Source organism: Procambarus clarkii, chromosome 43, assembly GCF_040958095.1.
Source record: "Procambarus clarkii isolate CNS0578487 chromosome 43, FALCON_Pclarkii_2.0, whole genome shotgun sequence".
NCBI lineage: Eukaryota > Metazoa > Arthropoda > Malacostraca > Decapoda > Cambaridae > Procambarus > Procambarus clarkii.
Window position 1 is genome coordinate 28,801,553 of NC_091192.1, and position 26,072 is coordinate 28,827,624.

The window sequence follows — 26,072 nt, forward strand, 5'->3', positions numbered from 1 at the left end:
TGTTTTGTCTTTTTGCTTAACTAAAATTATGTTTTGTCAAGTAAGAAAAAATAACCAAAGATATCTTTCATCACTGTTCTTAACTGTCATTATACTTTGGGGAGCACAAAAATAGTCTCCCTCGTCATGTTTTCTCTTTTTCCATAACTAAAAGTATTCATCAGTCAACTAAAAAATAGTTACTTCATCATGTTTCCTTGTCATTTCTTAACTGAAATATCACTTCTCTCATCTGAAAATAGTCAGGATTAACCTCATTCAACACCGTTCTTAACTAAAACAGCCTTTCGCTTAGCTAAAAATTGTCAAAGGATTCTTTTCAGCACTGTTCATAACTAACTTTATCCATCGTCAAGTAAGAAAATATAGTCAAAGATATCTATCATCGTCGTTCTTAACTGACATTTATACTTTGTGGAGCACTAAAATAGTCAAATGTAACTTTTTCAACACTTTCGTAACTAAAATTATATGTCGCTAAGTAAGAAAAATAGTCAAAGGTGCTCTCCGTTACACCAAAGTTACTCTTCGAGAAATCAAAGACACTCTTCAATACATCAAGGACTTACTCAAAGACACCAAAGTTACACTCTAAGACATCCTTCGAGACATCAAAGACTTCCTTAAGACTTCAATGGGACTCTTCCATTCTTCAAAGATATTCTCTAAGCCCTCAAAGTTATTCTCAGAACAATCAAAAGTTATTCCAAGACAACAAAAGTCATTCTCAGAGCTATCAAAATTATTCTCGGAGTCATCAAAAGGTATTCTCTAACTCACTTTTGGTCATTAAAGTTAATTTCTATGTTATAAAAGTTATTCTCAGAGACATCTAAAGTTAATCTTAGAGTTATCAAATGTAATCTCTAACTCTCTTTTGTTCATCAAAGTTGATCTCAGAGTTAACAAAGGTAATCTCTAACTCACTCTCGTTCATCAAAGTTGTTTCAAAGACATCAAAGTTATTCAAAGAGCTAACAAAAGTTATTCTCAGAGTCACCTTCGTTCTTCAGAGAAACTTTCCAAAAACATCTTTATTCATCAAAGTTATTCTCAGAGGCATAAAAGTCATTCTCAGAGCTATCAAACTTGTTCTCAAAGTCATCAAACTTATTCATCAAAGTTATTCTCAGAGGCATAAAAGTCATTCTCAGAGCTATCAAACTTGTTCTCAAAGTCATCAAACTTATTCACAGAGTCATCAAAGTTAATCTAAGACATCATTTTTCATCAAAGATATTCTCTCTAAACCGTCAATGTTCTTCTCTAAGACATAAAAGTTATTCTCAGAGTCACCTTCGTTCGTCAGAGAAACTTTCAAAACATCTTTGTTCATCAAACTTGTTTTCAAAGTCATCAAAAGTTAATCTAAGACATCTTCTTTCATCAAAGTTATTTTCAGAGACATCTAAAGTTATTCTCAGAGCTATCAAACTTGTTCTCAGAGTCATCAAATGTTATTCTCGAAGTCATCAAAGTTATTTTCAGAGACATCTAAAGTTAATTTCTATGTTATAAAGTTATTCTCAGAGACATCTAAAGTTAATCTTGGTCATCAAAGTTATTTTCAGAGACATCTAAAGTTAATTTCTATGTTATAAAGTTATTCTCAGAGACATCTAAAGTTAATCTTGGTCATCAAAGTTGTTCTCTAAACATCAATGTTGTTCTCCAAGACATCAAAGATGTTCTCAAAATCATAAAAGTTATTCCCAGAGCTATCAAAGTTAATCTCAGAGTTATCCAAAGATATTCTCATGTCCACAAAAGTTATTCCAAGAGACGTCAAAGTTGTTCTAAGAGTTATCAAAAGTTATTCTCAGTCATGATATGTTATTCTCTAACTCACTTCCATTCATCAAAGACATTCTCTAAGTCCTGAAAGTTATTCTCTAAGACAACAAAGTCTTTCTCAGAGCTACCAAAGATGTTCTCTAAATCATAAAAGTTAATCTTAACTCACCTTCGTTCATTAGAGAAACTTTCCAATCCATATTCGTTGACCAGAGTTATTCTCAGAGTCATCAAAGCGATCTCTAATTCATCTTCGTTCTCCAAAGTTGTTCTCTAAGACACCTTTATTCATCAAAGAAACTCTCCTTCTTCCATCATGTTATTCTTTAAGACATCTTCAGTCATAAAATTTTCTCTCCAAAATGTAACTAGTTCAGCTTTTCATACCAAACCTGCATTTCTGTTAAAACATATTTTCTTAGTTGCTTTACCCTAAAACTGTTCTCTGAACTACACTGTTCAAACCTACGTAACCTATCCTCTCCACCCAATGTTACTTAGTTAACGTAACGTTCCTAAACCTAGCTTTACCTATCCTAACCTAACTTACCTTACCTTCCCTATCTTACCTAACTTTACCTATCCTAACTTAACTTGCCTTTCATAACCTAACTTTACCTATCCTAACTTAACTTACCTTACCTTACCTTACCTATCTTACCTAACTTTACCTATCCTAACATAACTTACCTTACCTTCCCTAACTTAAGCTAACTTTACCTATCCTAACTTAACTTGCCTAACTTATTCTGCTTAACATAACTTACCTTACCTTCCCTATCTTACCTAACTTTACCTATCCTAACATAACTTACCTTACCTTCCCTAACTTAACCTAACTTTACCTATCCTAACTTAACTTACCTAACTTATTCTGCTTAACATAACTTACCTTACCTTCCCTATCTTACCTAACTTTACCTATCCTATCCTAACCTAGCTTGTCTTACCTAACTTAATCTTACTTTCCCAAACTGATGTATCCTAACTTATCTAGTCCAACCAGACATGATCTAACTTAAGTATTCCTTCTTGTCTTTGTGTTTCGTCAATCATTGTCTCATATTCATTTACTCATTTCATTAGTTAATTTCTCAAATGGTCACTTATGCATTTCAAGTGCTATTTGTTAGAGATTGGATATTTAAGCATTTCAAAGAATTATAATTTCTCAAATGGACGTTTTTGCATTTCAAGTGCTATTTGTTAGAGATTGAATATTTAAGCATTTCAAAGAATTTTTGTTATATATGGGCATTTACTCATTTCAAGGGATAATTTCTCAAATGGACGTTTTTGCATTTCAAGTGTTATTTGTTTAAGATCGGGTATTTAACCATTTCAAAGGTTTTTCTTATATATGGGAACTTACTCGTTTCAAGGGCTAATTTCTCAAATGGTCATTTTTGCAGATCAAGGGTTATTTGTTAAAGTTCATCAAGTTGCCCATAAGTTGTATTAGTAGGTTCTATCTTATGTTCTTATTCCCCAACCCCTTAACCTAACCTCTTGTAATCTTAGTGTATTTAGTAGGTTCTATCTTATGTTCTTATTCCCCAACCCCTTAACCTAACCTCTTGTAATCTTAGTGTATTTAGTAGGTTCTATCTTATGTTCTTATTCCCCAACCCTTTAACCTAACCTTTCAGATGTAGTTTGTTGAATATATTATCCTTTTCCTAACCTTTCAGATGTAGTTTTGTTTCTCCTTTTGTATATTTTTACCCAAACCATCTTTCCTTCTTTACTTTGATTCTCCTACTCCTTCTAACCCTCCTTTTCTATCTCTCTCCCTTATTCTCTCTCTTCCTCCCCCTCTCTCTCCCTCATTTGCTCAAATGCTCTCTTGTTTCTCAAATTCAAGTCTTATTGCTCCCATTCTCACACCCTCATTCTCATTCACTTAGTTTTTCTTTTTTCTCAATTCAAGTCTTAGTGCTCCCATGCCCACACTCTCTCTCATTCTCTCTTCTTTGGTCCCATTTTCTTCCGCCCCCTCTCTCTTACTCCTTGCTCTTCTTTCATGCTCTCACTCCCTTGAGCTCTTGTTTCTCAATTTCAAGTCTTAGTAGATCTGATTCTTTACTATTGTAATTTTATTATTACTATGATAAAGAATGAACTTATATGTGAAAACAAAGTAAAGAAGGAAAGAAGGTTTGGGTAAAAATATACAAAAGGAGAAACAAAACTACATCTGAAAGGTTAGGAAAAGGATAATATATTCAACAAACTACATCTGAAAGGTTAGGTTAAAGGGTTGGGGAATAAGAACATAAGATAGAACCTACTAAATACACTAAGATTACAAGAGGTTAGGTTAAGGGGTTGGGGAATAAGAACATAAGATAGAACCTACTAAATACACTAAGATTACAAGAGGTTAGGTTAAGGGGTTGGGGAATAAGAACATAAGATAGAACCTACTAATACAACTTATGGGCAACTTGATGAACTTTAACAAATAACCCTTGATCTGCAAAAATGACCATTTGAGAAATTAGCCCTTGAAACGAGTAAGTTCCCATATATAAGAAAAACCTTTGAAATGGTTAAATACCCGATCTTAAACAAATAACACTTGAAATGCAAAAACGTCCATTTGAGAAATTATCCCTTGAAATGAGTAAATGCCCATATATAACAAAAATTCTTTGAAATGCTTAAATATTCAATCTCTAACAAATAGCACTTGAAATGCAAAAACGTCCATTTGAGAAATTATAATTCTTTGAAATGCTTAAATATCCAATCTCTAACAAATAGCACTTGAAATGCATAAGTGACCATTTGAGAAATTAACTAATGAAATGAGTAAATGAATATGAGACAATGATTGACGAAACACAAAGACAAGAAGGAATACTTAAGTTAGATCATGTCTGGTTGGACTAGATAAGTTAGGATACATCAGTTTGGGAAAGTAAGATTAAGTTAGGTAAGACAAGCTAGGTTAGGATAGGATAGGTAAAGTTAGGTAAGATAGGGAAGGTAAGGTAAGTTATGTTAAGCAGAATAAGTTAGGTAAGTTAAGTTAGGATAGGTAAAGTTAGGTTAAGTTAGGGAAGGTAAGGTAAGTTATGTTAGGATAGGTAAAGTTAGGTAAGATAGGGAAGGTAAGGTAAGTTATGTTAAGCAGAATAAGTTAGGCAAGTTAAGTTAGGATAGGTAAAGTTAGCTTAAGTTAGGGAAGGTAAGGTAAGTTATGTTAGGATAGGTAAAGTTAGGTAAGATAGGTAAGGTAAGGTAAGTTAAGTTAGGATAGGTAAAGTTAGGTTATGAAAGGCAAGTTAAGTTAGGATAGGTAAAGTTAGGTAAGATAGGGAAGGTAAGGTAAGTTAGGTTAGGATAGGTAAAGCTAGGTTTAGGAACGTTACGTTAACTAAGTAACATTGGGTGGAGAGGATAGGTTACGTAGGTTTGAACAGTGTAGTTCAGAGAACAGTTTTAGGGTAAAGCAACTAAGAAAATATGTTTTAACAGAAATGCAGGTTTGGTATGAAAAGCTGAACTAGTTACATTTTGGAGAGAAAATTTTATGACTGAAGATGTCTTAAAGAATAACATGATGGAAGAAGGAGAGTTTCTTTGATGAATGAAGGTGTCTTAGAGAACAACTTTGGAGAACGAAGATGAATTAGAGATCGCTTTGATGACTCTGAGAATAACTCTGGTCAACGAATATGGATTGGAAAGTTTCTCTAATGAACGAAGGTGAGTTAAGATTAACTTTTATGATTTAGAGAACATCTTTGGTAGCTCTGAGAAAGACTTTGTTGTCTTAGAGAATAACTTTCAGGACTTAGAGAATGTCTTTGATGAATGGAAGTGAGTTAGAGAATAACATATCATGACTGAGAATAACTTTTGATAACTCTTAGAACAACTTTGACGTCTCTTGGAATAACTTTTGTGGACATGAGAATATCTTTGGATAACTCTGAGATTAACTTTGATAGCTCTGGGAATAACTTTTATGATTTTGAGAACATCTTTGATGTCTTGGAGAACAACATTGATGTTTAGAGAACAACTTTGATGACCAAGATTAACTTTAGATGTCTCTGAGAATAACTTTATAACATAGAAATTAACTTTAGATGTCTCTGAAAATAACTTTGATGACCAAGATTAACTTTAGATGTCTCTGAGAATAACTTTATAACATAGAAATTAACTTTAGATGTCTCTGAAAATAACTTTGATGACTTCGAGAATAACATTTGATGACTCTGAGAACAAGTTTGATAGCTCTGAGAATAACTTTAGATGTCTCTGAAAATAACTTTGATGAAAGAAGATGTCTTAGATTAACTTTTGATGACTTTGAAAACAAGTTTGATGAACAAAGATGTTTTGAAAGTTTCTCTGACGAACGAAGGTGACTCTGAGAATAACTTTTATGTCTTAGAGAAGAACATTGACGGTTTAGAGAGAATATCTTTGATGAAAAATGATGTCTTAGATTAACTTTGATGACTCTGTGAATAAGTTTGATGACTTTGAGAACAAGTTTGATAGCTCTGAGAATGACTTTTATGCCTCTGAGAATAACTTTGATGAATAAGTTTGATGACTTTGAGAACAAGTTTGATAGCTCTGAGAATGACTTTTATGCCTCTGAGAATAACTTTGATGAATAAAGATGTTTTTGGAAAGTTTCTCTGAAGAACGAAGGTGACTCTGAGAATAACTTTTGTTAGCTCTTTGAATAACTTTGATGTCTTTGAAACAACTTTGATGAACGAGAGTGAGTTAGAGATTACCTTTGTTAACTCTGAGATCAACTTTGATGAACAAAAGAGAGTTAGAGATTACATTTGATAACTCTAAGATTAACTTTAGATGTCTCTGAGAATAACTTTTATAACATAGAAATTAACTTTAATGACCAAAAGTGAGTTAGAGAATACCTTTTGATGACTCCGAGAATAATTTTGATAGCTCTGAGAATGACTTTTGTTGTCTTGGAATAACTTTTGATTGTTCTGAGAATAACTTTGAGGGCTTAGAGAATATCTTTGAAGAATGGAAGAGTCCCATTGAAGTCTTAAGGAAGTCTTTGATGTCTCGAAGGATGTCTTAGAGTGTAACTTTGGTGTCTTTGAGTAAGTCCTTGATGTATTGAAGAGTGTCTTTGATTTCTCGAAGAGTAACTTTGGTGTAACGGAGAGCACCTTTGACTATTTTTCTTACTTAGCGACATATAATTTTAGTTACGAAAGTGTTGAAAAAGTTACATTTGACTATTTTAGTGCTCCACAAAGTATAAATGTCAGTTAAGAACGACGATGATAGATATCTTTGACTATATTTTCTTACTTGACGATGGATAAAGTTAGTTATGAACAGTGCTGAAAAGAATCCTTTGACAATTTTTAGCTAAGCGAAAGGCTGTTTTAGTTAAGAACGGTGTTGAATGAGGTTAATCCTGACTATTTTCAGATGAGAGAAGTGATATTTCAGTTAAGAAATGACAAGGAAACATGATGAAGTAACTATTTTTTAGTTGACTGATGAATACTTTTAGTTATGGAAAAAGAGAAAACATGACGAGGGAGACTATTTTTGTGCTCCCCAAAGTATAATGACAGTTAAGAACAGTGATGAAAGATATCTTTGGTTATTTTTTCTTACTTGACAAAACATAATTTTAGTTAAGCAAAAAGACAAAACATGATGAACATGACTTTTTCTGATGATTGGCAGATAATTTTAGTTAAGAAATGACAATGAAACATGATGAACACGGTTATTTTCTGATGAATGGGGAATATGTTTAGTTAAGAAATGATGAAAGTTATTATTTTTAGTTGATTGACGATGGATAAAAGCTAGTTATGAACAGTTTTGGAAAGTTTCCTTTGACAATTTTTCTTGATGAAACATAGCGCCTGTTAAGAAAGTGCTGAAAAAGTTTCCTTTGACAATTTTTAGCTAAGAGAAAGGTTGTTTTAGTTAAGAACAGTGTTGAACGAGGCTATTTCTGACTATTTTTAGTTGACTGGATAATAAGTTTAGTTGAGAAATGACGAAAGTGACTATGTTTTAGTTGATTGGCGAAAGATTTTTTTAGTTAAGGAACGTTAAATAACATGTAAGGGGAAAACCCAGAGAACATATGGGGAACATGACAAAGAACACATGTAAGAAAAGTTGATGAATACAGTGAACATGCTGGGAATATGAACTTACAGAGAACATGAAAACATGATAAGGAGAATAGGGATTACAAAGAATGAACAATGGACTTGTGAAGAACATGGAGAATATGACAAAGAATGTAGAAAACATGTAAGTGAAGGTGAAAAAACGAAGTGATCTTGTGCGGAACATGAACTTGTAGAGGAACATGAATATTGACAAAGAACACAAAATATGGAAGTTAGCATGAATATTGAGTATAAAAGTTGTAAAGAGAACATGTGATGAACATGAAAACATAGAAAATATGACTAGAATTTGTAGAGAACATAATGAGACTAAGAGAAAGATTACATAAAAAATGGAGATACTTGTGAAAATATGAACTGAATGGGACTGTGAACATTTGAAGAACATGGAGTGAACACGGATGAGAATACGAAGAACACAGTGAATATAGAGAAAATATGCAAATACAGTACGATTATTGAAGGTTTGGATAAGTTGGGGATGAGAAGGTAAGGGAGGGAAAGGGTAAGAGTTAAGCTGGAGACGGACTTGATCGAAAATATTTATGTCTGATGATCTAAGGCTGAGGGAATGGAGCTTGGTTAATGCCCTGATTAATTTTACTACGTTAGAAAATAAGGTGATCTTAAATCTCATGTGATATAGTTGGAAATAAAGAACTTGTACAAAATGAACTAAGCTGGGGCACAAGAGTTGAAACTTGATAACTGAACTGGTTTTTATTTACTATGTCTGAAAATGTAGTTGGGTGATTGGACTGAGAGTAATGAATTTACAAAAGTGAGCTTGGACAGAGGACATGAGCTAGAGTTTTATAATTGTTTACTTCATATTTACTATATCTGAAATACAGAGGGTAAAAAATTTCGGGGAAATTGATGGTTTATTTACAAAGACTTGAGGGTGGAAGAGGGTGGGGGACGAGAGCTGGAGCTCAGTAACTGACTTGATCTTATTTACTAACTTTGAAGTATGTCTGCTTTTAATTTTAGGGAAATTGATTGGTTATTTACAAAGATATGAAGGAGAACTAAGGCGGGGACGAGAGCTGGAGCTCGATAACTGACTTGATTTTATTTACGGTGTCTGAAATACAGAGGGTAAAATTTTCAGGGAAATTGGACTGTTACTAACGATCTTGTATAAACGAACTAAGGTGGGGGACAAGCGCTGGAGCTCGATAACTGTTTTGATCTTATTTATGGAGCCTGAAATACAGAGGGTAAAAATTTCAGGGAAATTGGACTGTTACTAACGAAGATACGAGAGAGAGCTGAGGCGGAGGACAAGCGCTGGAGCTTGGTAACTAAATTACTGTATTGAACTACATTTGAAATATGATTATTTTTAAATTTTAGAGGGATTGGAATGATAGTATTCATTATACGACAGGGGACTAAGGTGGGGGAACGTGAGCTAGAACATGCTTACTAACATGATTTATTTGTGTAAAACTGACTTGCTTAATGAAAAGGAGCAAACATACGATGTTGGAAAATAGTTGAACTGAACTGAATGAAAGGAGAGAGAGAGAGAGAGGAGGGACGGTCCAGATATTATGAGAAGATAAGATAAGATAAGATTAAGAGCCGACTGGCTGGCTGGCTGGGCGCAAAGTAAATAAAGGTGACGCGACAGATTGCGAGGTAAGGGGGGAGGGAGGGGGGTGTGAGGTACGAGACTTGAAAACCATGACTTACACAGGTGATTTTCTAAATTTATATGAATAACTAAGGCTTACATAGACGATTTTGTAAGTTGAAAACATGTAAAACATGTCCGTAGAGTTCTCCTGGAAACCCTAAAGTGCTACACACGTTATTTGAATTTCTCCCATAAGGCTTTAACAAACTTCTATGTCTCGGAAATTATTTTTCTCATAAGAAATCCATACTTCTAAAATCTGTGACACAAAATTTACCTGAAAACCCTGGCTCACACAGACGATATTGGAACCTCAAAACCCTGGCTCACACCGACGATATTGGAATCTGAAAAACCCTGGCCCGCACAGACGATATTTTCCCTTTGGAACCTGAAAACCATGGCCCGTACAGACGATATTTCCCAGAAATAAAATATCGTCTGTGGCATGTCATCCCTACTACTGGCCTCCACCCCCAGGAAGCAGCCCGTGACAGCTGACTAACACCCAGGTACCTATTTTACTGCTAGGTAACAGGGGCATAGGGTGAAAGAAACTTTGCCTATTGTTTCTCGCCGGCACCCGGGATCGACCCCGGGACCACAAGATCAGAAGTCCGGCGTGCTGTCCGCTCGGCCGACCGGCTCCCCTAACCTAACCAAACCTGAAACGTACCAACCCAAGCAACCCACCAACCCTTATCGAATCTGATGCATACAAACCGTAAGATATTCGAGAACCGTAACTTACCACAGTAAGTTGCCTTAGTAATGTTGGTTACCACAACGTCGAAAACGCGGCCTATTAAGAGAACGGGGTGACTCGGCCCCGTAGACGTTCAAGAATGTTCAGATGTGTCTTAGATGCTATTCTTAGGAACGGGAAAGACATAAGATGAGGTATACTCTAGGTATACTCCAGGTCACGCACCTGTTACGTCACACTCTTGCCTCGTCACACCCTGCCACGCCACACCCTGCCACGCCACACCCTGCCACGTCACACCCTGCCACGCCACACCCTGCCACGCCACACCCTGCCACGTCACACCCTGCCACGTCACACCCTGCCACGCCACACCCTGCCACGCCACACCCTGCCACGCCACACCCTGCCACATCACACCCTGCCACGCCACACCCTGCCACGCCACACCCTGCCACGCTACAACCTGCCACGTCACACCCTGCCACGCCACACCCTGCCACGCCACACCCTGCCACGCCACACCCTGCCACGCCACACCCTGCCACGTCACACCCTGCCACGCCACACCCTGCCACGCCACACCCTGCCACGCCACACCCTGCCACGTCACACCCTGCCACGCCACACCCTGCCACGTCACACCCTGCCACGTCACACCCTGCCACGCCACACCCTGCCACGCCACACCCTGCCACGTCACACCCTGCCACGCCACACCCTGCCACGCCACACCCTGCCACGCTACAACCTGCCACGTCACACCCTGCCACGCCACACCCTGCCACGCCACACCCTGCCACGCCACACCCTGCCACGCCACACCCTGCCACGTCACACCCTGCCACGCCAACACCCTACCACGCCACACCCTGCCACGCCACACCCTGCCACGCCACACCCTGCCACGTCACACCCTGCCACGCCACACCCTGCCACGTCACACCCTGCCACGCCACACCCTACCACGCCACACCCTGCCACGCCACACCCAGCCACGCCACACCCTGCCACGTCACACCCTGCCACGCCACACCCTGCCACGCCACACCCTGCCACGCCACACCCTGCCACGCCACACCCTGCCACGTCACACCCTGCCACGCCACACCCTGCCACGTCACACCCTGCCACGTCACACCCTGCCACGCCACACCCTGCCACGTCACACCCTCCCACGTCACACCCTGCCACGCCACACCCTGCCACGCCACACCCTGCCACGCCACACCCTGCCACGCCACACCCTGCCACGCCACACCCTGCCACGCCACACCCTGCCACGCCACACCCTGCCACGCCACACCCTGCCACGTCACACCCTGCCACGCCAACACCCTACCACGCCACACCCTGCCACGCCACACCCTGCCACGCCACACCCTGCCACGTCACACCCTGCCACGCCACACCCTGCCACGTCACACCCTGCCACGCCACACCCTACCACGCCACACCCTGCCACGCCACACCCAGCCACGCCACACCCTGCCACGCCACACCCTGCCACGCCACACCCTGCCACGCCACACCCTGCCACGCCACACCCTGCCACGTCACACCCTGCCACGCCACACCCTGCCACGTCACACCCTGCCACGTCACACCCTGCCACGCCACACCCTGCCACGCCACACCCTGCCACGTCACACCCTGCCACGCCACACCCTGCCACGCCACACCCTGCCACGCCACAACCTGCCACGTCACACCCTGCCACGCCACACCCTGCCACGCCACACCCTGCCACGCCACACCCTGCCACGCCACACCCTGCCACGTCACACCCTGCCACGCCAACACCCTACCACGCCACACCCTGCCACGCCACACCCTGCCACGCCACACCCTGCCACGTCACACCCTGCCACGCCACACCCTGCCACGTCACACCCTGCCACGCCACACCCTACCACGCCACACCCTGCCACGCCACACCCAGCCACGCCACACCCTGCCACGTCACACCCTGCCACGCCACACCCTGCCACGCCACACCCTGCCACGCCACACCCTGCCACGCCACAACCTGCCACGTCACACCCTGCCACGCCACACCCTGCCACGCCACACCCTGCCACGCCACACCCTGCCACGCCACACCCTGCCACGCCACACCCTGCCACGCCACACCCTGCCACGTCACACCCTGCCACGCCACACCCTGCCACGTCACACCCTGCCACGTCACACCCTGCCACGCCACACCCTGCCACGCCACACCCTGCCACGTCACACCCTGCCACGCCACACCCTGCCACGCCACACCCTGCCACGCCACAACCTGCCACGTCACACCCTGCCACGCCACACCCTGCCACGCCACACCCTGCCACGCCACACCCTGCCACGCCACACCCTGCCACGTCACACCCTGCCACGCCAACACCCTACCACGCCACACCCTGCCACGCCACACCCTGCCACGCCACACCCTGCCACGTCACACCCTGCCACGCCACACCCTGCCACGTCACACCCTGCCACGCCACACCCTACCACGCCACACCCTGCCACGCCACACCCAGCCACGCCACACCCTGCCACGTCACACCCTGCCACGCCACACCCTGCCACGCCACACCCTGCCACGCCACACCCTGCCACGCCACAACCTGCCACGTCACACCCTGCCACGCCACACCCTGCCACGCCACACCCTGCCACGCCACACCCTGCCACGCCACACCCTGCCACGCCACACCCTGCCACGTCACACCCTGCCACGCCACACCCTACCACGCCACACCCTGCCACGCCACACCCTGCCACGTCACACCCTGCCACGCCACACCCTGCCACGTCACACCCTGCCACGCCACACCCTGCCACGCCACACCCCTGCCACGCCACACCCTGCCACGCCACACCCTGCCACGTCACACCCTGCCACGCCACACCCTGCCACGTCACACCCTGCCACGCCACACCCTGCCACGCCACACCCTGCCACGCCACACCCTGCCACGTCACACCCTGCCACGCCACACCCTGCCACGTCACACCCTGCCACGCCACACCCTGCCACGCCACACCCCTGCCACGCCACACCCCTGCCACGCCACACCCCTGCCTCGCCACACCCTGCCACGCCACACCCTGCCACGCCACACCCTGCCACCAGCTTGTTCGGGGTACGGTAACTTGTTATAAAGTATATTTGGTCGAGGTCAACCAAGTGTTCAGTAAAATACAAAGTCCCCCAAAGGGATGATAACCTGCTTGTTGTGTATTTCTCCTCTGGCCTGTAGCCTGTACCCACTGGCTTGGTGTTCAGCATGTGGCCTGTACTCTCTGGCTTGGTGTTCAGCCTGTGGCCTGTACCCTCTGGCTTGGTGTTCAGCCTGTGGCCTGTACCCACTGGCTTGGTGTTCAGCCTGTGGCCTGTACCCTCTGGCTTGGTGTTCAGCCTGTGGCCTGTACCCACTGGCTTGGTGTTCAGCCTGTGGCCTGTACCCTCTGGCTTGGTGTTCAGCCTGTGGCCTGTACCCACTGGCTTGGTGTTCAGCCTGTGGCCTGTACCCTCTGGCTTGGTGTTCAGCCTGTGGCCTGTACCCACTGGCTTGGTGTTCAGCATGTGGCCTGTACCCTCTGACTTGGTGTTCAGCCTGTGGCCTGTACCCTCTGGCTTGGTGTTCAGCCTGTGGCCTGTACCCTCTGGCTTGGTGTTCAGCCTGTGGCCTGTACCCTCTGGCTTGGTGTTCAACCTGTAGCCTGTACCCTCTGGCTTGGTGTTCAGCCTGTGACCTGTACCCTCTGGCTTGGTGTTCAGCCTGTGACCTGTACCCTCTGGCTTAGTGTTCAGCCTGTGACCTGTACCCTCTGGCTTGGTGTTCAGCCTGTGGCCTGTACCCTCTGGCTTGGTGTTCAGCCTGTAGCCTGTACCCTCTGGCTTGGTGTTCAGCCTGTGGCCTGTACCCACTGGCTTGGTGTTCAGCCTGTGACCTGTACCCTCTGGCTTGGTGTTCAGCCTGTGACCTGTACCCTCTGGCTTGGTGTTCAGCCTGTGACCTGTACCCTCTGGCTTGGTGTTCAGCCTGTGGCCTGTACCCTCTGGCTTGGTGTTCAGCCTGTAGCCTGTACCCTCTGGCTTGGTGTTCAGCCTGTGGCCTGTACCCACTGGCTTGGTGTTCAACCTGTAGCCTGTACCCTCTGGCTTGGTGTTCAGCCTGTGGCCTGTACCCTCTGGCTTGGTGTTCAACCTGTAGCCTGTACCCTCTGGCTTGGTGTTCAGCCTGTGACCTGTACCCTCTGGCTTGGTGTTCAGCCTGTGGCCTGTACCCTCTGGCTTGGTGTTCAGCCTGTGACCTGTACCCTCTGGCTTGGTGTTCAGCCTGTGGCCTGTACCCTCTGGCTTGGTGTTCAGCCTGTGACCTGTACCCTCTGGCTTGGTGTTCAGCCTGTGACCTGTACCCTCTGGCTTGGTGTTCAGCCTGTGACCTGTACCCTCTGGCTTGGTGTTCAGCCTGTGACCTGTACCCTCTGGCTTGGTGTTCAGCCTGTGACCTGTACCCTCTGGCTTGGTGTTCAGCCTGTGGCCTGCACCCTCTGGCTTGGTGTTCAGCCTGTGGCCTGCACCCTCTGGCTTGGTGTTCAGCCTGTGGCCTGCACCCTCTGACTTGGTGTTCAGCCTGTGGCCTGTACCCTCTGGCTTGGTGTTCAGCCTGTGGCCTGCACCCACTGGCTTGGTGTTCAGCCTGTGGCCTGCACCCACTGGCTTGGAGTTCAGCCTGTGGCCTGCACCCACTGGCTTGGAGTTCAGCTTGGGCTTTAACTCAGACGCAGCTGGGACGCGCGTAACTGTCTCAAGTGAACAGATTATCAACAATAACTGCGGCCTTACGCATTCAGCGTCTCGCCTCACACCCCGGGCTCCCTCACCCACGCTCTTCTCTCTCTCTCATTCAGCGTCTCGCCTCACACCCAGGGCTCCCTCACCCACGCTCTTCTCTCTCTCTCTCATTCAGCGCCTCGCCTCACACCCCGGGCTCCCTCACCCACGCTCTTCTCTCTCTCTCTCATTCACTCACCTTAACCCCCCTCCCCCTCCCCCTTCATTCACTCATACTCTCCAGAACTTATGCATTCTGACTCACTCATCCACTTGTGATGCTCTTGCCTAATGTAACTCGCATTTGTCTTTACTAAAACTCTTTAAACAGACCCAAATCTACACACACACACACACACACACACACACACACACACACACACACACACACACACACACACACACACACACACACACACACACACACACATACACACACACACACACACACACACACACACACACACACACACACACACACACACACACACATACACACACACACACACACACACACACACACACACACACACACACACACACACACACACACACACACACACACACACACACACCGAAATCGTCTCTTTACGTGAGGATATATATAAACATCTTAAGTCTTGTCCTTGTAACTCGTACCTCTCAGCTCCGGACGTACTACTCTGGTGGCATATCGCTGGACTTTCTCTGGTTTTGTGTTCGAAAGATATTATGAATATTCTCCTGTAGCTGCATATTCCAGAACTGGTTTGGCATGTTTTATATATGAGAAAACTCTTCACCCCCTGAAGGATTCGAACCCGGACAGCCAGGACCTCCAAACCCCAAGGTGTGTCCAGTACACCATTCAGGGGTCAAGAGTGTTCTGATATTATATATATATATATATATATATATATATATATATATATATATATATATATATATATATATATATATATATATATATATATATATGTCGTACCTAGTAGCCAGAACTCACTTCTCAGCCTACTATTCAAGGCCCGATTTGCCTAATAAGCCAAGTTTTCCTGAATTAATATATTTACTATAATTTTTTTCTTATGAAATGATAAAGCAACCCTTTTCTCTATGTATGAGGTCAATTTTTTTTATTGGAGTTAAAATTAACGTAGATATATGACCGAACCTAACCAGCTCTACCTAACCTAACCTAACCTATATTTATAGGTAAGGTTAGGTTAGGTAGCCAAAAAAAGCTAGGTTAGTTTAGGTTAGGTAGGTTAGGTAGACGAAAAAACATTAATTCATGAAAACTTGGCTTATTAGGCAAATCGGGCCTTGAATAGTAGGCTGAGAAGTGCGTTCTGGCTATTAGGTACGACATATATATATATATATATATATATATATATATATATATATATATATATATATATATATATATATATATATATATATATATATATATATATATATATATATACATACATATAATAAAATCATGTCGTTCAGCACTTAAGAGAGAGAGTGCATGCTGACGTGCCAACACCTATAATTCTTCACCCTAACGACGCAGTTAATCCAAGTCGGTATAGTCTATAATTCTCCCGAGCCATTATATACATCATTTCCGGAAATAGGACAAAGCTGTAGCAAACCAACAGCCTATAACCTGATCGTTTATAAGGTAAATACATTGCAATTTGAACGCAATCGATCAAGCTGTTTAAATACGACTCAATAGTACAAATTTATACTCCGAAATATCTAACTTTTTCCATGCACTGGCCTCAATAGGTTAGGTGGGTTGGTTGGGTTTGTGTACGTTTCTGGTTAGGGAAAACGTTTGCATTTGTTACGCATTGGCAAATAAAAAGACTAGGCCGGTCATGGTGTTTTGACTTCATGTTCGTGTCAGGTGTATACCTAGAGCATACCTGGAGGGTGTTTCGAGAGTCCTGGACCGCAACCACCCGGGGCCAGGCTTGACTTGGGATATCTTGGTCCAACAGGCTGTTGGTGCTTGGAGCGGCCCACATATCCTGCGACAAGATTTACCACTGAACAGTAGTCTATCATATTTTCTGATGTTGCTCGAATGGACCACCATTATGACATGGCCTTAGATGAACAAATCCACAAGGGCCGTGACGAGGATTCGAACCTGCGTCCGAGAGCATCCCAGACGCTGCCTTAATCGACTGAGCTACGACATGGTCAAAAAGGAGTTGAAACCGAAGTTCTATTGAACTTACTGGATCCTGCAGCCTCTCCGAGGCACAAACCTGGGTTTTACACAACTCCCCCCTGCACTCGAGCTATGTCAATAGGCCGTGTGTAATGGTCTTAGATCCCTTGGAAGACAAGCAAAATGGTGATGTAATTAACATACACAGATTTCGCAAAAGCCTTTGATAAATGTGACCATGGTGTTATTGTACACAAAATACGTTCAAAAGGAATTACCTGAAAAATAGGCAGATGGATCTACAATTTCCTGACCAACAGAACCCAATGTGTAATAGTCAACAAAATCAAATCCAGCCCATCAACCGTGAAGAGCTCAGTCCCCCAGGGTACTGTGCTTGCTCCAGTACTTTTTCTCATCCTCATATCGGACATAGACAAGGACACAACCTATAGTACTGTATCATCCTTTTGCAGATGACACTAGGATCTTCATGAGAGTAGACAACATAGAGGACACGGCGAACCTCCAATCAGACGTAAATCAGGTCTTTCTATGGGACACTGAAAAATAATATGGTATTTAATGACGATACGTTATTAACGTTAATGCAACTTTTAGGTTACATTGTTACAAAGTTGTATTAACGTTAATACAATTTTTGCGATAATGTTAATACAACTTTGTAACAATGTAAATATATTTTTGAGATTACATTGTTACAAAGTTGTATTAAAGTAAATACAATTTTGTAGTTTGATTCTATATTTGCTGGGAGAGTTTTCAACCCAATGTGATCAGAAAATAACTGATCACATTGAAGTTTTATATATGTAGTGAATGCGGTGTGACGTCACTCTGACGTCATAATGTCCATACAGGTACAGATTTTAAGATTTTCTGTACCACCCGGAATGTACCGGGTGGTACAGAACGGTACGTACCTCTCCTGCATTCTGCCTTTTTATTCGTCACGTGAATTCGAAAATTACCTGAAAAGACAAAAACAAAATTGCATAAAAATGATGGATATTGAATTTTATATTAATTTTTAATTTTATAATGACTGTATTCCAAGGCTTACCTAACTTACCGAGGCCGACGTAGGGAAAACGTCAAAATTGCGATGTTTTAATGTTGATTATTATGTCTCGTTTTTTACGGATTGGTCAATTGTGTTACAACTGTGACTTATTAACTGAGAGGACAGGCTGATGATTAGCGTTCACTCGCTGAGTGTAACATTGAGTGAAATAAAGCGAATCATTTAAAGGTGTTCTGCACTATCATGCCTCCTCCTCCCCCTCCCTCCCCCTATCACTCTCCTCGAGTAATTACAAGACGTAACCACGACGTTCGTAACGTCATTACGTTCTTACGACGTTATAACAAATTACAATCATGTCACGTATTTGCTGCGATAAGACTGAGGATAACGCTTATCGGGTCCGCCAGAGGCTTGAGGCCCGCACGGCAATGCACTCGCAAGTAAAAAAAATATAAAAATTCTTCTGTTTATATTAAATTCTTTTTTCTCCTTTATTTCCTGTCTCTCCTTCCTTGTTTTTCTTGCTTATTCTAGACGTCCATATCAGCACGTTCTCAGCCTGACGAGCGTTATGTTGGTGGTGGACCCCATGCTCAGTCTGTGGGTGGTGGTGGACCCCATGACCAGTCTGTGGGTGGTGGTGGACCCCATGCTCAGTCTGTGGGTGGTGGTGGACCCCCATGCTCAGTCTGTGGGTGGTGGTGGACCCCATGACCAGTCTGTGGGTGGTGGTGGACCCCATGCTCAGTCTGTGGGTGGTGGTGGACCCCCATGCTCAGTCTGTGGGTGGTGGTGGACCCCATGCTCAGTCTGTGGGTGGTGGTGGACCCCCATGCTCAGTCTGTGGGTGGTGGTGGACCCCCATGCTCAGTCTGTGGGTGGTGGTGGACCCCATGACCAGTCTGTGGGTGGTGGTGGACCCCATGCTCAGTCTGTGGGTGGTGGTGGACCCCCATGCTCAGTCTGTGGGTGGTGGTGGACCCCATGCTCAGTCTGTGGGTGGTGGTGGACCCCCATGCTCAGTCTGTGGGTGGTGGTGGACCCCCATGCTCAGTCTGTGGGTGGTGGTGGACCCCATGCTCAGTCTGTGGGTGGTGGTGGACCCCATGACCAGTCTGTGGGTGGTGGTGGACCCCATGACCAGTCTGTGGGTGGTGGTGGACCCCATGACCAGTCTGTGGGTGGTGGTGGACCCCATGCTTAGTCTGTGGGTGGTGGTGGACCCCATGCTCAGTCTGTGGGTGGTGGTGGACCCCATGACCAGTCTGTGGGTGGTGGTGGACCCCATGCTCAGTCTGTGGGTGGTGGTGGACCCCATGACCAGTCTGTGGGTGGTGGTGGACCCCATGCTCAGTCTGTGGGTGGTGGTGGACCCCATGACCAGTCTGTGGGTGGTGGTGGACCCCCATGAGCAGTCTGTGGGTGGTGGTGGACCCCATGCTCAGTCTGTGGGTGGTGGTGGACCCCCATGCTCAGTCTGTGGGTGGTGGTGGACCCCCATGCTCAGTCTGTGGGTGGTGGTGGACCCCATGCTCAGTCTGTGGGTGGTGGTGGACCCCCATGCTCAGTCTGTGGGTGGTGGTGGACCCCCATGCTCAGTCTGTGGGTGGTGGTGGACCCCCATGCTTAGTCTGTGGGTGGTGGTGGACCCCCATGCTTAGTCTGTGGGTGGTGGTGGACCCCATGCTTAGCCTGTGGGTGGTGGTGGATCCCATGCTTAGTCTGTGGGTGGTGGTAGACCCCATGCTTAGTCTGTGGGTGGTGGTGGACCCCATGCTTAGTCTGTGGGTGGTGGTGGATTCCATGACCAGTCTGTGGGTGGTGGACCCCATGCTTAGTCTGTGGGTGGTGGTGGACCCCATGCTCAGTCTGTGGGTGGTGGTGGATTCCATGACCAGTCTGTGGGTGGTGGTGGACCCCATGCTTAGTCTGTGGGTGGTGGTGGACCCCCATGCTCAGTCTGTGGGTGGTGGAGGACCCCATGACCAGTCTGTGGGTGGTGGCGGACCCCATGCTTAGTCTGTGGGTGGTGGTGGACCCCATGATCAGTCTGTGGGTGGTGGTGGACCCCATGCTTAGCCTGTGGGTGGTGGTGGACCCCATGCTTAGCCTGTGGGTGGTGGTGGACCCCATGCTTAGCCTGTGGGTGGTGGCGGACCCCATGATCAGTCTGTGGGTGGTGGTGGACCCCATGCTTAGTCTGTGGGTGGTGGTGGACCCCATGATCAGTCTGTGGGTGGTGGTAAACCCCATGCTTAGTCTGTGGGTGGTGGTGGACCCCATGCTTAGTCTGTGGGTGGTGGCGGACCCCATGATCAGTCTGTGGGTGGTGGTGGACCCCATGAATAGTCTTTGGGTGGTGGTGGAGCCCATGATCAGTCTGGGTGGTGGTGGACCCCATGCTTAGTCTGTGGGTGGTGGTGGACCCCATGCTCAGTCTGTGGGTGGTGGTGGACCCCATGCTTAGTCTGTGGGTGGTGGTGGACCCCATGCTTAGTCTGTGGGTGGTGGTGGACCCCATGCCACCAACTATAGGGAGTATAACTCCCAGAAACCACAAAGTATACTCAGATATACACTCTAACATACTCACAAGGTGTGTATGGGGTCCACTACCACTCACAAGGTGGGTATGGGGTCCACTACCACTCACAAGGTAGTGGTTTACCACATTGCTAGGCAGGGGGCTAGGAGCTGCTGTTTACCACAAGGCTAGGCAGGGGGCTAGGAGCTGCTGTTTACCACAAGGCTAGGCAGGGGGCTAGGAGCTGCTGTTTACCACAAGGCTAGGCAGGGGGCTAGGAGCTGCTGTTTACCACAAGGCTAGGCAGGGGGCTAGGAGCTGCTGTTTACCACAAGGCTAGGCAGGGGGCTAGGAGCTGCTGTTTACCACAAGGCTAGGCAGGGGGGCTAGGAGCTGCTGTTTACCACAAGGCTAGGCAGGGGGCTAGGAGCTGCTGTTTACCACAAGGCTAGGCAGGGGGCTAGGAGCTGCTGTTTACCACAAGGCTAGGCAGGGGGCTAGGAGCTGCTGTTTACCACAAGGCTAGGCAGGGGCCTAGGAGCTGCTGTTTACCACAAGGCTAGGCAGGGGGCTAGGAGCTGCTGTTTACCACAAGGCTAGGCAGGGGGGCTAGGAGCTGCTGTTTACCACAAGGCTAGGCAGGGGGGCTAGGAGCTGCTGTTTACCACAAGGCTAGGCAGGGGGCTAGGAGCTGCTGTTTACCACAAGGCTAGGCAGGGGGCTAGGAGCTGCTGTTTACCACAAGGCTAGGCAGGGGGCTAGGAGCTGCTGTTTACCACAAGGCTAGGCAGGGGGGGCTAGGAGCTGCTGTTTACCACAAGGCTAGGCAGGGGGGCTAGGAGCTGCTGTTTACCACAAGGCTAGGCAGGGGGCTAGGAGCTGCTGTTTACCACAAGGCTAGGCAGGGGGCTAGGAGCTGCTGTTTACCACAAGGCTAGGCAGGGAGCTAGGAGCTGCTGTTTACCACAAGGCTAGGCAGGGGGCTAGGAGCTGCTGTTTACCACAAGGCTAGGCAGGGGGGCTAGGAGCTGCTGTTTACCACAAGGCTAGGCACGGGGCTAGGAGCTGCTGTTTACCACAAGGCTAGGCAGGGGGCTAGGAGCTGCTGTTTACCACAAGGCTAGGCAAGGGGCTAGGAGCTCCAATTATTGATTCAATTACCGCCAAAGCGGTGCCAAGTCAGTTACACTGCTAACCATCACATTTCATCTGTCTTCCGTGGACAAGGGGTTAGAGATCTGTTAGAGTACAATACTGTGGGTCATTGAGCACTCAGCCACAGGGATTATTAAAGCTGCAACGCTCTCAGAAAGGGGGCCCGTTTCCCCCACATCGACGCCACCAGCTTAGTAACAAAAACATAAGGGTACCCCCTTTCTTCACATCCGTTTTCTTTGAGTCCCAGCAGGAGTGGTACCAAGTATTTCCATCGGAGATATTAACGCCTCCTCCAAAATGCATAGATGATATCTACTGGTGTACTCTATGCATGTAGTGGAACGCTAAGTTAAATCCATACGCGCGTATGGCAACGCGCGTAGAACGAGCGCGATCGTACATCATTTACTTTCTAATTTGTGGTAGTGTGTCAATATCGCTTCTCCTCCCCCCCCCCCCCCCCTCTACGTGTGAGGGAGAGTGTGAGTGTGAGTGTGTGTGTGTGTGTGTGTGTGTGTGTGTGTGTGTGTGTGTGTGTGTGTGTGTGTGTGTGTGTGTGTGTGTGTGTGTGTGTGTGTGTGTGTGTGTGTGTGTGTGTGTGTGTGTGTGTGTGTACTCACCTAGTTGTGCTTGCGGGGGTTGAGCTCTGGCTCTTTGGTCCCGCCTCTCAACCGTCAATCAACTGTTGTACAGATTCCTGAGCCTACTGGGCTCTATCATATCTACATTTGAAACTGTGTACGGAGTCAGCCTCCACCACATCACTTCCTAATGCATTCCATTTACATTCCATGCATTCCATTCCATACACACACTTCCACAGTGTGTGTGCGTGCGTGCGTGTGTGCGTGTGTGCGTGTGTGTGTGCTTAGCACTGTTGCCAACAACCACCATATAGCGGATTTACACATGCAACCAATTCACTACAAGGAACTTTAATGCTTAACTGCTTACATATCACCAAGACATTCGTAAACAAACTTAACTGCTTACATATCACTACGACAATTCAAGAAAGGAGCGTAACGATTTCAAACAAATATCATATTGGAGGAAGGTGGGGTTTATTTTGGTTTTTTTATTTTTCGGCATCCGACATCGGCTGTGACGCGAGACGTAAATAAACATTGGCGTCAGAAACCACGTGTTTTCTCTCATACCCGGAATGTATAGTAGAGTATATCTGAGTATACTTTGTTTGTGGGTTCTGGGAGGTATGCTCCCATGCCGAGCCAGGGGCTAGGCTAGTCTTTATTTTCTTTTCTTTTTAATTTGCCCCTGTGAGTGGACACACCGCCATGGTGGCAGTATTAGGGCAGTGTCACTCATCCTGTGAGTGAAAACACCGCCATGGTGGCAGTATTGGGCAGCGTCACTCATCCTGTGAGTGGACACACCGCCATAGTGACAGTATCTAGGCAGCGTCACTCATCCTGTGAGTGGACACACCGCCATGGAGACAGTATTAGGGCAGTGTCACTCATCCTGTGAGTGAAAACACCGCCATGGTGGCAGTATTGGGCAGCGTCACTCATCCTGTGAGTGGACACACCGCCATAGTGACAGTATCTAGGCAGCGTCACTCATCCTGTGAGTGGACACACCGCCATAGTGACAGTATCTAGGCAGCGTCACTCGTCCTGTGAGTGGACACATCGCCATAGTGACAGTATTGGGCAGCGCCACTCATCCTGTGAGTGGACACACCGCCATGGAGACAGTATTAAGGCAGCGTCACTCATCCTGTGAGTGGACACACCGCCATAACAGCATGTACAACACCCCCCCCCCCTCCTCCCTCCCCAATAGGAAGAAAACCCGCTGGGTTATTCATCCTGTCACTTGTACCCAGACGCAGCTGGGACTTGCTTAACTGTCTCAAGTGAACGGACTGCAAATCAAGGGATTGACATCTCACAACCCCTCATGTTTACATTATCATACCGGTGCAAAGTGGGAGAATCTTGTAAGAATGCTATTTTAATTTTAATGATTTCGGGGCTTAGCGATACTACTTGTGAAGGAGGAAATGTATATGTTTACCTCTCAGAATGTTTGGTAATATGTTTATTGCTTGTGATGTGTGTCTATGTATATATTAACACGTTGTACTGAATGGGGTGAGAATAGCTTGAGCTACCTCATCCCTTTGTGTGTATTTTACCTCAATAAACTTATTTCAATTTCAATTTCAATTGACGGACCTCGACCAGGCCTCCTCGTTGCTGGACCTCCTCGTTACCTCCAACGAGGACCAGAGGTACCTCTTCTATCCTCCGCTCCTGGGGTACCTGGTCACGGTGGTGGTGCTTCGTGATGCCCCTGGATCTGTCAAAGGGTCTTGGAGATGAAGTATCTCATGTAGTCTCACCCCCCTCCCTCAGCATCTTTAACATCTAGCACATCTGCTCGTTCGCTTCCACAGACGCCAACGGGAGAGAGAGAATTCACACAGGAACTTGACCAACCTTTCCTGGGGGTTTACTTGTGTAAAGGAGGAAATGTATATGTTTATCTCTCAGAATGTTCGGTAATATGTTTATTGTTTGTGATGTGTGTCTATGTATGTATTAACACGATGTACTGAACGGGGTGAGAATAGCTTGAGCTGCCTCATCCCTTTGTGTGTATTTATACCTCAATAAACTTATTTCAATTTCAATTTCCTGCGGGTAGATATCACACTCTCATCGTCCTCCAACTATCCCTTTGTTGTCTGCCTCACTTGTGTCTTTTTTGTTTTGTTTTTGAGACTGGTCAGTGCCGCTCTGGGGTCAGTGCAAATCACTGCTCCCTCCTTGGCGCTTCGTTCTAGATATCCTGTAGTGCCACGACGACGGCAGTAAGCCATTCTAAGCCATGGCGTTCAGGAGGCGTCGTTCAGGAGGCATCATTCAGGAGGCATCGTTCAGGAGGCATCATTCAGGAGGCATCATTCAGGAGGCATCATTCAGGAGGCATCATTCAGGAGGCATCATTCAGGAGGCATCATTCAGGAGGCGTCGTTCAAGAGGCTTTAACTGCTGACCACAGTGTACGCAGGCCCACCCTGGCGTTAGTAGAGTTAGCAGATGATTGCGTAAAGAAGAAAGATGCAGATGATGATAAAGAAGACAACAGCGATGGATAAGGGTGACGGGACGAGGCCCCCCCCCCCAGACACCTTGAGCACGTGGAGTCACGCCTCTGAGATCACCTTTGTTGAGGTTCCCAGGCGCGCCGCCCACTCCTGTAATAAGGAAGCTATTGTGCATCGATTGGTGGGTGTATCTACGTGCGTGTGGCAGTGTGAGGGAGGGAGATAAGGGGGGAGGGAGGGAAGGAGAGAGAGTGAGGGAGGGGTAAGAAGAAGGCAAGGTGTTCTCACCTGCTAGTACTTACCTATTAGTTACTACACAGCGGTGAGTTCTAGCTCAGGATTGGTTCGATTTCGTCCAAAAAAAAATCGTGCCGTATTGGGTGAACAACTCCTCTCTCCTATCTTGAGGTTATCTTGAGATGATTTCGGGGCTTTAGTATCCCCGCGGCCCGGTCCTCGACCAGGCCTCCACCCCCCAGGAAGCAGCCCGTGACAGCTGACTAACACCCAGGTACCTATTTTACTGCTAGGTAACAGGGGCATAGGGTGAAAGTAACTCTGCCCATTGTTTCTCGCCGGCGCCCGGGATCGACCCCAGGACCACAGGATCACAAGTCCAGCGTGCTGTCCGCTCGGCCGACCGGCTCCCCTGCCTACCCCTCTACCTCCTACCCCTGACGTGAACTGAACATGTCCACTCGCTTAGACAATTCCCGTCATTATCTATCAATTGTCTTCGTCATATTCTCCTCCTCGCAGGAGCACGGGGGATGGTGATGCTCAAGGAATGCTTGAAGGTGACCACGGCTAGTGGTACAAGGTGAAGGTGACTACGGCTAGTGGTACAAGGTGAAGGTGACCACGGCTAGTGGTACAAGGTGAAGGTGACCACGGCTAGTGGTACAAGGTGAAGGTGACCACGGCTAGTGGTACAAGGTGAAGGTGACCACGGCTAGTGGTAC

At 46.2% G+C, this 26,072-nt stretch overlaps 1 protein-coding gene across 3 annotated transcripts in view; it reads right to left on the reverse strand.

The window, feature by feature from the left end:
* LOC123755896 (Krueppel-like factor 8) overlaps positions 1-26,072 on the reverse strand; it is a 292,335-nt gene that overhangs the window by 122,041 nt on the left and 144,222 nt on the right. Inside the window, exon 1 of one of the 3 annotated variants that reach the window (XM_069300172.1) lies at positions 18,246-18,293. The exons of the other annotated variants lie outside the window; for them this stretch is intronic. The gene's annotated coding sequence lies outside the window, so the exon portion shown is untranslated. Of the gene's footprint in view, positions 1-18,245; positions 18,294-26,072 lie in introns of those variants that run through there. 3 annotated transcript variants of the gene reach the window in all.